This window comes from Ostrinia nubilalis, chromosome 1 (genome assembly GCF_963855985.1).
Source record: "Ostrinia nubilalis chromosome 1, ilOstNubi1.1, whole genome shotgun sequence".
In the NCBI taxonomy this organism is placed as follows: Eukaryota; Metazoa; Arthropoda; class Insecta; order Lepidoptera; family Crambidae; genus Ostrinia; species Ostrinia nubilalis.
In genome coordinates, this window is record NC_087088.1 from 14560511 (window position 1) to 14572702 (window position 12192).

Here is a 12192-nt window from a genome sequence, read left to right on the forward strand (position 1 = left end):
AAGAGACGGTTCACCAGCAATCTAATATGGGTTAGAGTTTTATGGTTTGCGGTGTAAAATAGGGCAATGACCTTAGCTTACGGCTCTAACAAGGGACCCATTTACTGGGTCCTTTTCACAGACGAATCGGGGACATTTCGACCTACAATTGCAAGATTTAGGGTGACGTTTGTTTAAATGCTTGTGATTAGTTGAACGATTGTTGTGGTTAAACTAGAGTAGTATACCTACAGTTATGACATAATAAACACAATATATTAAGTAAAAAATATGACCTTTAAAAAAGCTTAGTCGCTTAAGTCTCAAAAACACTTATAAAAAATCCCCTTTAAAATCTCATCTCGTTTAAGATGACACTGACAGACTATAGTATCTCACATGACATGAAAGACGTCTACAAGTGTTTTTTTTTCGCGGAAACAAAATATTGTGATCGTTGAAATTCGGCTAACAATAATAATTATGAAATTCAACCTCTTCTTTTTTTAAATATTTATAGAGCAAACTAAATCATAGCTTTATGTTCCAAATGCCACTAAGCCAACTCTACTTTGATAAGGCAATTTTCTATGCATTATTTTTGATTTATCAGAAAATGATAGCAGCTAGCTAGCCCTCTGTGTGACCACAATGTATGTGACTGTCATGATGACTATAATAATATTAATAAATTACCATTGGCTCGTCAATTGGTCAACTCATGCAGTCCTGTAGCGTATAAATGACATCCAATTGATATGTATTGGAAACAACGAACTGTGCAGTGCAATTGCTATGGAATTTAAATATAATAAGAAAAGAATATAACATCTAGGTAGAATTTTATTTAAAAAATATATAATTTTTATTTGCCTGACCTAAAAAAGGTTAAAAGGAAAAATTATTATGTTTTGGCTAGACTTTACGTTCGTTTATGTTGTAATATTCTTTCCCAAGTTAACCCTGTTATTTCAAGTGCTTAACCAAAATATACCGGTATATTAAAATACGTCACTATACTTACGCGTGTATTTTTTAAGATATTATTCTTTGTTAGGTAATGAAGTATTATTGTTGAGTAAAACAAAACGGCACATCAAGGTGAATGCTATAGCACCTTATACATTTTGTAATAGATGCTATTTTGCAGCAAAAATGTATCAGTCTGATATGCTGCCGACGCTAAATTAACATTATTTCAACCAACGTCTTTCGCATGGAAAATGTGATGGCCAATCCATCTATTCTATCGGCAAACAATATCAATCACTCTTTACAATTGAAAAACAATTTTCACACTAGAAACCAAGATTAATAGCTTTACATAGCCTTTGTTGTTGAGTATTTACGTAATCTTAATGTACGAGTAATTTTAAGTACCTATTAGAAAACGCTTATTGACTATTCAAACCCTAATTATGTTCAAAGTGTCGTTAATTTGAAATTATATCATTGCTCAGAACTCTGGGAACAATGAATAATAAATTACGCTTGACAGGTTAAGTAATTTATGGAAAAACTAAGGCTTCTGATACACCACTAGTAGCGTGGTGCAATTGTGGACCACAAAACTACTATCAGTGGTTTTTGGTTGGAAAAACGCCAAAAGTTTATTGTATTTTTATGAGATAGGTGTGCCGCTCTCCTCTGGTGCATAAAATACAACGTGATCAAATCTTATGAACGAATTGTATTTGTGACAAGTTTAAATTTCACTATAATTGCATTAAAATGACTTAAATAATAATAGTAAAGTACTAAGATCAAGGTCTATGTCTTTTATTTTCACTTCTGTATATACAAACATATGAACAAATGTTACATTTTTAAACAATCTAATCATTTGCACCTGTGAACATATTTGAACATGCTAAATAAGTACACATGTGACTAAAACTGGATCTGTAGACTCCATCTCAAATGTAGAGAGATTGAGAAATTGAAATATTTAAATGTACACTTTATTGTGAACAAAATAACTTTCATTTTAGAACGTTAACCTTTAACTATGGACGTCGGGTCTCAGAGGCCCTCCCCCCTTTTCAATTTCTCGGTTTAAATACCTTCCCGCCACGTGCTGCTCTCGAACATCTCAGTAGCTTCAGTTTTAACTGTGTTTGGACCGAGGAGGCATAAAATCGCGTCTTCCGGCACTTATTACGTGAGTAATAACCATCCAAAATTTTATCGGGGTCTAGGAGACCCGATGACTATAATTTCCATACAAACATACTTGTATGGATGTGACTTGTCAACTATAATTTTTTTATAGTATATCATTATAATATGTTGTAAATTGTTTTAGTTTAAGAATACATAATGATAGAAAGTATCTGAGTACATCAGCTATAATATTATTAGCCCAACTATCTAAATAAAATTCCAGACGTAAGGTTTTACTAGTAGACAATCCTTCTTTTGAGTTTAGAGGTACCATTGCTGCAGATTCCGATTCTGAATGGTGTATATTTTGCCTATCAAAGCTCTCAAAGAAAGATGACACATACATGTAGAGATAATTTATCTTTAGTGTTCTAGGCCACTGTTTATAATTTTAGTAAGTTTAACCCTTGTCAAAATTTTTATTTTATGTCTTTCAGAAATTCTGTTTATGTTTTTATGTTACACGGTTATTAATTAGCAAGGAAAAAAATATAAGTTTGATTTATTATTAATCGACTGTAATTAAGAAGCCTATATGTGATGCCAAGTCAATTAACTCTGAAAAATGTCTTTGTTTTTTAAATTTGCCAAAAAATAATTAAATAATTATTAAAAATTGATTACATTTAGTACTAGATCCTTTATTAATAGTTATTAGATATATATCAACCCTTTGATAAATTCAAATTGGTTCAGGTATGAAATTATGAAGAATTTTAGATAGGGGTCTGTGAGACCCGACGTCCATGGGAGTGTGATTATTTTTTCACGACTATAGTTAAAGGTTAAGAACACTATAAAAGTTAACCCTGTTAATGTAGAATTTTACATCAAATACGGAACCCTAAAAAGATATTCTTATTAACTACTTTTTAAGAGCGGAACCCCAATGGTAGATAGTTTCCAGCCGTTTACCAAAATATGTCATTTTAATTAACTGATTTTTTTATTTATTTTTAATTTTACCTACCTACCTACTATAAATAAACCAAAACATTCGATCGGCTAAATCAGTCCATTAATTTAACAATTAATCAAACATCAGATAGAGTTGAAGTTAAAGTTTCTGTAGTAATGTTTTAATGAAAACACATGGGTAAAACAAGAAGTTTGAAGAGCTTGCCGATATGGACCTTAAAGTGATTGAATTGGCTTTGCTGACTCTATTGATAGTTATTTTAATCATCAATATTATTAGAAACAACAAACTTCCCTTTGAAGTTTAAATGATTCATAGAGATTTTATAACTGCTTTATCAAGGTCACCACAACGAAACTAGTGACTCAACTAACGAAAATGTATTAGGGCGATAACACTGCTGTAATTATTAATAAAAAGCCGAGTTTTGGTATCAACAAATGGTTGGATTTAGAGGCGGTTGTAATTATGTAAATACAGGGTGTAAAGAACTATAAGTCGTTGCTTTTTAAGTAGGATATTGTCTTCGCATTTCTTTGATTAATTCAGACAATAATGGAGAGAATAAAGCCTAGGTGACGGTAGGCATATCGGATTGTAGGGTCAACAATCAACATATCCATAGATTGCAAACCACACAAACTGTTTCATTGACAAGATAGAAACACAACTAATACAAACAAATTAAATTAAAAAGTAGGATCTAGACTGTCTAACTTCAGCTTTTTTAAATGAAGCCCTACCATTCTAATTATAAACGTCTGTGTTTGCGTAATAATGATTATTTTCACTCTACCTCCCCATAATATATCTATAAATATTATGTCAGCGTTCAACTGAAAGTAAACAATGAACGTTTTATTCAAAGGAGCACACACTCGGGTTCAAACGTAATAGGATTTGCACCAGGTGTCGGAGATATCACGCAGGTGTCGTATTAACCACAACAGTGTCACAATACAGGGTGTTTTAAAATTTCGTTATCAAATGCTCAATCGTGGAAAAAACATACCAAGTCAAGAAGTTTATTCCTTCAGCACGCTGTCATTTATTTTAGTGTAGAGTACTTGATTTAACGCTATGGTAATTGACAAAAACATAAAGTAGGATTAAATATTACATATTAAAAATATTATATTTACAAATTGAACAGAGCATTTTTTAATTTATAGAAACTTGATGCAACATTTGATAGCTAAAAACATAAACATCTACTTATTTTTTAGTTTAGGTTTTTGTACAGTCGCGGAATGAAAAGGTTCGTCACCTTAGTGTCGGTTTTCGCTTGCACTAGGTACTGTAAGAGTCAAACCTGCCAACATAACAGTGCAAGAAACAGTGCTGCTAACATTTAAATAAATATGACGTTTGCTAACGAATAAGGTTTTGCTTGTTTAATTTTTTATCCCATGCAATGTTACAAAATGTAGTTTTTATTTATTTAATAGAAATAATAATGGCAGGTTGAACCAACAAGAAGGTTTTAGTTTATCAATCATAATAATCTTGACAAGATAAATCGTCAAACAACTTTGATCTGAATAATTTTGAACTTTACTGACGAACAGTTAAAGATTATTTTCTCTAACTCGAGATTATTCTGTAACATAGTTTCAAAAGGTAATATATGCTCGCGATTCGTTGAAGGAATCAATTTGAAAACTGACGAACCTTTTCATTCCGTGACTGCACTGTACTTTCATGTGATGGACTTTTATTACACCCTGTATGTATACTAGGTATGTATTCTTTTAATTCCCATAGTTGTTTAGGTACTTAGGTACACTTTTCTTTTATAGATACAGTTTGTATGTTTTTCTATGTTGAGGAGGCAACGTTATAAAAACAATCTGTTACAGTTGGCTTGGAAGCTTACAGTCAGAATATTATCTATTAGACTACTTTGCTCTAGTGTTTTTTTTAGATGTTACACTAGTTTATTCGTATGAGAATCCGAATCTTATTAAGCTTATTTTGTCGATGTTACTGATACCTAGGTAAGTTACTAAAATAAAAGTTATTCAAGTATTCAGTTGTTTGGGAACTTAACTAATTGATTATGACTCTACTCTGCATCCTACTACGTATTCTAATTGAACTCCCATAGGATTTGTAAGTGCCAGGGGCGTGCAATGCATATGGGAATTTCAAATAAGTCAACGCCTACGTCTACCCGGCAACAGCGTGAAAGAAACTGTATTTTATTGATAAAAATAAGCAACAAAACTTAGAAAAAAGCTGATATCAGTCGCTGTCAAGTATAGTTTGTATTTAACTCAAAAAATCGTTTAGTAGATTTCATTTTTCACGCACGTGCGGTAATGTATTACGGTTAAAAGATTGTCTATCCTTTTTACACGAACTTTGACCCCACCGGGATAAAAATACAACTTGTGATGCGTTCATATTTTATTCTGAAGCGGTTCTAGGTATTTTGTGAAGCGCAGTTGTTTTATCATTCAAAGCCCTTTTCAAAAGATAAAATACATTATGTATCTCTACTATGTTTATAGTTTTAGCATCATTTCTTTTCATTGTGATATTGTCAATATCATGTAGGTATTTAGAGTTTGTCAAAGTATCATGATAAAGCGTTATAATTTTTTTAGTTCCACCCTACTGAAGAATCATACCTCAATAAAAGGCTATCACATTTTGCTAACAATGAATTACTGAAATAGAGAAATATTCAAAAAACATGAACCTATAAATAATAAATGCGGTCGTGATGAACTACATGAAAACAAATAAATACAAAGTACGAGTGTCCTTGGCGTTTTACTATACACACAACTATGTTAATAATAAGATTAAGTGTAGTAAACAGTAGGTAAGTCTGTTCTCAGCACATGGTCGCAATCGCGGTTGAGTGATAAGCGAACAAATTCCTGTTAAATATTCAACACCATCCAACAATTGTACTAATCAATGCATATTAGAACACAAAACATTCAAAAACATTGTTACCCGTATTCATAACTCATCCAAAAGTATCTCGAAATACAGAATGATCCGTTTAAAATCACCATAACAATACAATTTTCATAAACTTTGTTATTTTGTTACGAAAATCAAAGAGACTCGTTGATTAGTGTCCCGACGGAAAAAATTAAAAAAGTTTCCCTTAACAAAGAATCGAAAAAACCACAAAAGAGACGCAAAGGTGTTTTAAATTCCTACATTCTGTTATTATTTCAACGACGCCGCAAACGAAATCAACAATGCTCGGAATTTCATTGTTGCGATTCGTAAATTAACCCACAACGCTGTTGCTGAGACAATTAAAAAATAATTCACAGAGCGAGCACAGATTCAAAATTTCCAACAACAATGCTCACTTGTATCAGCTGATAGCATAATCGATCTTTCACCTGCGTAAGACCTTGAATGAGTGACCGGTGAATGAGGCAAACTATAATAACATCCATTTGCATACCGCGTCCTCCAAGTCTGGCGCGGGCCTTACCTCCGTCCAGCGTTTACAGAGTTGGCTTAGCGTATCTAATCTAGTTAGCACTGCACTCGACTGACGTCACTACGAAGCCGGTGCGTGCGCGAAAAAAGTTCAACAAACTTGTCGAAATACGTAAATTGATAGGTTTTTGTTTAACGCACGCACTAACGGTGTCGTTCAGCGGCAGCACACGACTCGTTTTTGTTTTTTTGTTGTGTTTTTTGTTTTTGGAACTGTGATTTTGTGTTGGTGGTTACTTTTCAGTGATGTTTTCACGCACGGCGTACGAGCGAGCACGGTGCGGACGGCGACGGGTGCGGCGCGCGGCGGCTGCGACTCGTCTGCGGCTCGGCGCGCACCGACCGCCCCTGCGCAATTTCTACTTACTGTACACAAGTGTACATACCGCGCGCGACTGTACTCAGATACTGATATTGCAGAATTCATACGGTAAACAAACACTGAAAGATACTGGCCGGTTTGAACGGGAAAGAATATGAAATTACATTGCAAGTCTTGCAACGATGTGACGTCATCTCGTATCGTAAATCTTTACGGCTACATATTATCCAGTCGGCAGCAGTTTGAACTCTGTATGGTTGTAGCCAGTAAATTGTCGATTGGTAATACATTCGTATTTATTGATGCAAGTGAGGCATAGGACGCCGACAGTCAATTGTTCGGGTGACGCTCTTACACAACAATGGCGGGTCGTTACAATGTCTTTTGTCATCTCCTAACTCCCAAATTAAAGTAGGTAAAAATGTTTCATGTTCAAAGAACTTGCGAGTCATTATTCGACGTAACCTAAACGATCTTATTCTTTAATATCTTTTATCCAAAGGTATTCTAAGAAAGGAAAGAAACCAAATTTTATTTCGTCAGAAATTCGGTATTAAAGAGTCCGTCCATTAAAAAGAAGTAATCTCCTCCATCTTTGGCCATTCAGAATTTTGGGATAATTTCTTCGACGAGTAGAAGAATGGACTAAAAACTGTGTCTGCGATTCCTTATGCGTAGAAATCATTTCAAGTTATTCATCCTAATAGATAAGTAGAGTTATCTGTACTATTGTTTAATTAAATTAGCTAATATATTTATTGCTCTAACCAATAGTTTTTAAATTAATATTATGTTAAATGTATAATTTATTTTGTTCATATTAAAACGTATTATTTATCTATGTTAAAACTACATCCTTGGACCTTCCTCGGATCCTTTATGGGTATGTTGGTATATCACGTACCTTACTACTATATAAGTAGGTACTATGACCAACTATGACAAATTTTAATACTTTCGGAACGTTTATCCTAGAACAATATTAGCCTTAGGTTTGTACCTAAAACCTACTTAAAAGGCAAAAGTATCTGAGTTTACGATGAGTAAAATTTTACAAATTACAATTAATTATTTTACTAAAGATAACTCAAGAATAGCTACGAGCTAGAATTAGCCTAAATAATAATAAACATTCCAATGTTACAATAACATTTTGATTAAAATTAGACTTAATTAGCAAAGGTCACGTCTCACGTCTGTAATTTCACTAATTTGCAAACTAAATATAATTATTTAGACATACTTAACTAATCTATTCTATTATTATGAATACGAAAATAAATTTTCAAGCCTAAGCATCAACCATTTCTTTGTTTTGATTCATTGCAGACTTCATGCTAATCATTGTAATTTTATGTAGTTCTACAGTTACAATTTTTAACTGCGTTTCTACACACATTTGCCATAAATGTTCGTCTTGAAGCGCAGCTGGTGGGGCCCAAAAGATAGGGGAGACATTTACGCCCGTATGTCTGCTTAAGTGAAGCAGTAAATCGAACGCACAGTGTTGAATAGAGGTCTGTGATTGGTTCGTGTCACAGCAGGAAGCATTATAGGGTAAGTGCGCTAGTTTTCGTCCAATTATCGGAGTTGCCAACTTTGTGATGCGAAATGAATATCTTAAAATACCCTTACTCATATGTATCATATGTCATTTTAGTCCTCATATAGTCTACTTTACGTTAATATTATATGACAATAAGTAAATACCACGGGTTTTTTTATAAAAAATATTTTATGCAAAAGAGGCGATTTCACTAGTTTTCGTCCAAAAAAATCAGTTTTCGTCCTAGTGTACGCTAGTTTTCGACCACTGTGTAGAAAAAAGGGTGCAGTTGAATTATTAACTTAAAACCAATTCCACAATACAGTAACCATGGATTGTGGTATATCATTTGAAAGGTAATGGTGTTAGCTTTCAAATGATATCAAAAACATATAAATAAGTTTCTTACCTTAATTTAGGAAAATATTTCAATAGGTCGAAGGACAAATGGACGAAAACTAATCTATAGGAATAGCTAATTTTGGTTTTCGTCCACCCCAGGGCTTGCTCATGACGTCATGGACGAAAACACAACAACGTTTAAAGCTGTTTCTTGTTTTCGTCCACATATTTTTAACGGTTTTTATGGGTTTATCACTGTTAAAAAGTGGACGTAAACTAAAATGATTAATATAATAGCAATAAAGATCATATTGGAAGAAAAAACATTATATTTTGTAAGTCCATTGAAGTAAAATGATCATTAAAAATATTAACTAGGTGTCAGGGTTTCCGTCCACGTGGACGAAAACCAAAATCTTGCAAAATTATTATGCTGGTATTAGTCCACTTAATTATCTAAGATTTTTGTACAAAAACTCTAATAAACCCTTAAAATAGTGTTTATTATGCTAATAATTAGACATACGTGCCAAAAACATTACGTAAAGTAGCTAAAACAGTAATTAAACATACCATGAAAGTTCCCTCCCGGCACGTTTTTTTTCTAACTTGACGACGTTTTCCATTCACCTGTGTGCAGCAGCCACTTCCGTAGATTTTTTTGGAGTTATTACTTGTCAAATTACATTTTCATGCAGGCAGAACTGATACTTAGATATTATAGATTGTAACAAGTCCAAACTTGCACGGAAAGTTAGGTTTGTATTCTAATTTTCCGTATTTGTTTGTGGCAAGTCGATGAAATGGACGAAAACAGGAGCTGGACGGAAAACCGGCGCAATTACCCTACGTACAATAACCACCTAACAACGGAATTTTATAATACTGGCGGAATTTTGCTAAACTTTACAGTTTATTTTGTACAGTCGTCAGCATTAGAGTAATAACTACGATTTTGTGCAAAATCGTATCTATTACAACTAGCATAGATGCCAAATGTTTAGCACGATGTGCCGTCGGTTCATAAAATATACCAGTAGGCCTAAGATGCGCGCATCGACAATGACATGATATGATAAGACAATTTTCGATCACGTAGATAATTTTATCATTTTCCCTAACATGGGACCATCGATAGAAAAGTCTATCGACCGCTATCGCGTGATAATCGAATTGTTGCCATATTAAGAAAAAATTGCGTTATTATGTTGGCCAACCTTGAAATATTTTAGCTCATTCGTTCAATCTCGTTCATTTCTGCTACTAATTCGGCTAAAAACACATATCTTAAAGCAGTGAGAACGTCATTAAAAAAAAGTTATGTCAATTTTGTTGTTGACATTTGACATTACATGACTGCTTGATTGTATTTGTTTGTGTTTTTAAAATTGTATTTTTATGTTTCCAGTCTTATTTTTAATATTTCTAAAGTACGGAAAATATCAAACGAAGAGATAACCAAGTTAAAGAAAAACAATGAAGAATTCCTAATCATACCGATAGTATTAAAGAATGAAGTCTTCAAAATTAACAGAATAACCGAACTCCACTACCTACCCCATAATGCGAGGTTTACAGTAATTATTCAACTTACATGAAGCAGTCAGAAAGTTTATTGAGATTTGAGAAATAAAGTTACACTCATAAGTAGCAAAGTAAGTACCTAAAGTCTAAAATATTAGCTATACTCCGCAGATCTTGATTTTCATAAGTAACAGCACCGGAGAAAAGGAAAAATATATTTATTCCTACAAATAAGCTTTCACCTTCTTTCCTATATTTATTTCACATAGTTCTTTCACCGTGTAATAATACTGTGATCAATATTTTGTATGTAAACTTAAAATACAAATAGGATTAAGTAAATGTTTCTATTTATGAACTGTTTATGTAATTGTAATATTTATAATTGTGTTTAAATAATATTCTTTCTTTTTTCAGACAGTGGATGAAGAAGTGTGGGATTATGAGTGATTATTTCATTCTAAAGCAGACATAATCAAGTCTTGCTCACTATCATGAAAATTTACAATAACAATCAGCAAGAAAAACTTCAAGGGTACTGGCTAGGCTAACCAATTCATGGAATTCTGTTTGTATTTGAAATTATAAATAGCTATTGTAAAACAAAAGTTTTCCAAATAAAGATTTTGTAAATAATGGTTGAATTATTTTGAAATTACACTGCAATAATGAATTTATTGCCTGCGTCCAGCGCCTTTCTGCTACCATTATGATGTCGTCGGTCCACCTTGTGGGTGGACGTCCCACGCTGCGTATTCCGGTACCCGGCCTCCACCCCAGAACCTTGCTGCCCCATCGGGCAACATGGAAAGCATTGGGGGAGGCCTAAGTTCAGCAGTGGACGTCCTACCTACGAATAAATTGTACAAGATTATCATCCTGTCACATTAAAGCCCTTAAAAAAGACCACATGGAGGAATTATATTGATAGTAATGTGTAATGTATGTATGGTATCACCATCAAGTTGTAAAATTCATTTATTCTCATTGTTATTATAGCAAGTTTGATTACACATCCCACCCAATGCTAATTTCTGACAATGACCTTGCCACTGTTTGATGTAGACACAAGAAGCTCGGTCACCACATTCCGCCCCATTTTCAATAATTTTACAAGATTATGTACAGATGACAGTAGGTACTTAAATCAAGCTAAACACTGTGGGGTATCTCACGACATTTGCAACTTAATATGTATTGTCTGATGTACTGTTGAATCCATATCTGTGGTTGACTGCCTACCTAAGTAGGTAAGTAATGGTTATTTTACAAGGTAGGTAATGTAATAATTAATATGTGGGTGGGGGGACTGTGGGAGCACTAAGATTTTGCAGCTAGCGATTATAAACTGTCGCAAGATTCGCCTCACACTGATAAACTCTTGAACTAGAACTCAATCTCCACCTAGAAGTAAAAGTATCACAAAGGTGCTAGATTCCTTTCTTTGAATTTTACTAGCCTCAAATTAGTCGTAAAATGTCATTTACCATTATAAATGATAAATAAATAGAGTTAAAGTAGCTTGCAAAAAAGTTAATCTCCTATCGTCTTGCTATCGTGGGCAAGGATCGAGGACGATAAAAACACCACATCCTATCCTATCGTGATGTCAAAATATGATAAAGTTAGCGCTTCATGTTAGGGCTTGCCAGGTTTATCACAAAAAAAAAAACAAATCTATCACTATCACATTTTGACAGATGACATGATAATTTTCGGGGTGCCATGACTGCCATGTTAGCGCCGGTAGATAAAACGATATAGTGACGTCAAAATCGATATAACGCCGCGATAGCAGTTTATCACGGCGCGCATCTTAGCCCTGCAGGGCGCTAACGAGGTCTGGAATAAATAAAACCCGAGGTTTGCTGCGCCTAATTGCATGTCGCTTCAAAAGTGGTTGCTCACAGAAATGGTAGCCCA

The 12192-nt window shown here is 33.7% G+C and overlaps 1 protein-coding gene and 1 long non-coding RNA gene across 3 annotated transcripts in view; one reads left to right on the forward strand and one right to left on the reverse strand.

Moving 5' to 3' along the window:
- The window catches only part of LOC135073771 (solute carrier family 12 member 6), a 419228-nt gene extending 412388 nt beyond the window's left edge, over positions 1 to 6840 (reverse strand). For both annotated transcript variants that reach the window (XM_063967954.1, XM_063967945.1), the window contains exon 1: positions 6773 to 6840. The gene's annotated coding sequence lies outside the window, so the exon portion shown is untranslated. The remainder of the gene's footprint in view (positions 1 to 6772) is intronic.
- A 3257-nt stretch (positions 6841 to 10097) lies between these two features.
- On the forward strand, positions 10098 to 10907 carry LOC135073935 (uncharacterized). The gene is made up of 2 exons (XR_010257729.1): positions 10098 to 10400; positions 10687 to 10907. It is a non-coding gene; the product is annotated as an uncharacterized LOC135073935 (long non-coding RNA).
- Positions 10908 to 12192: the final 1285 nt, after the last annotated feature.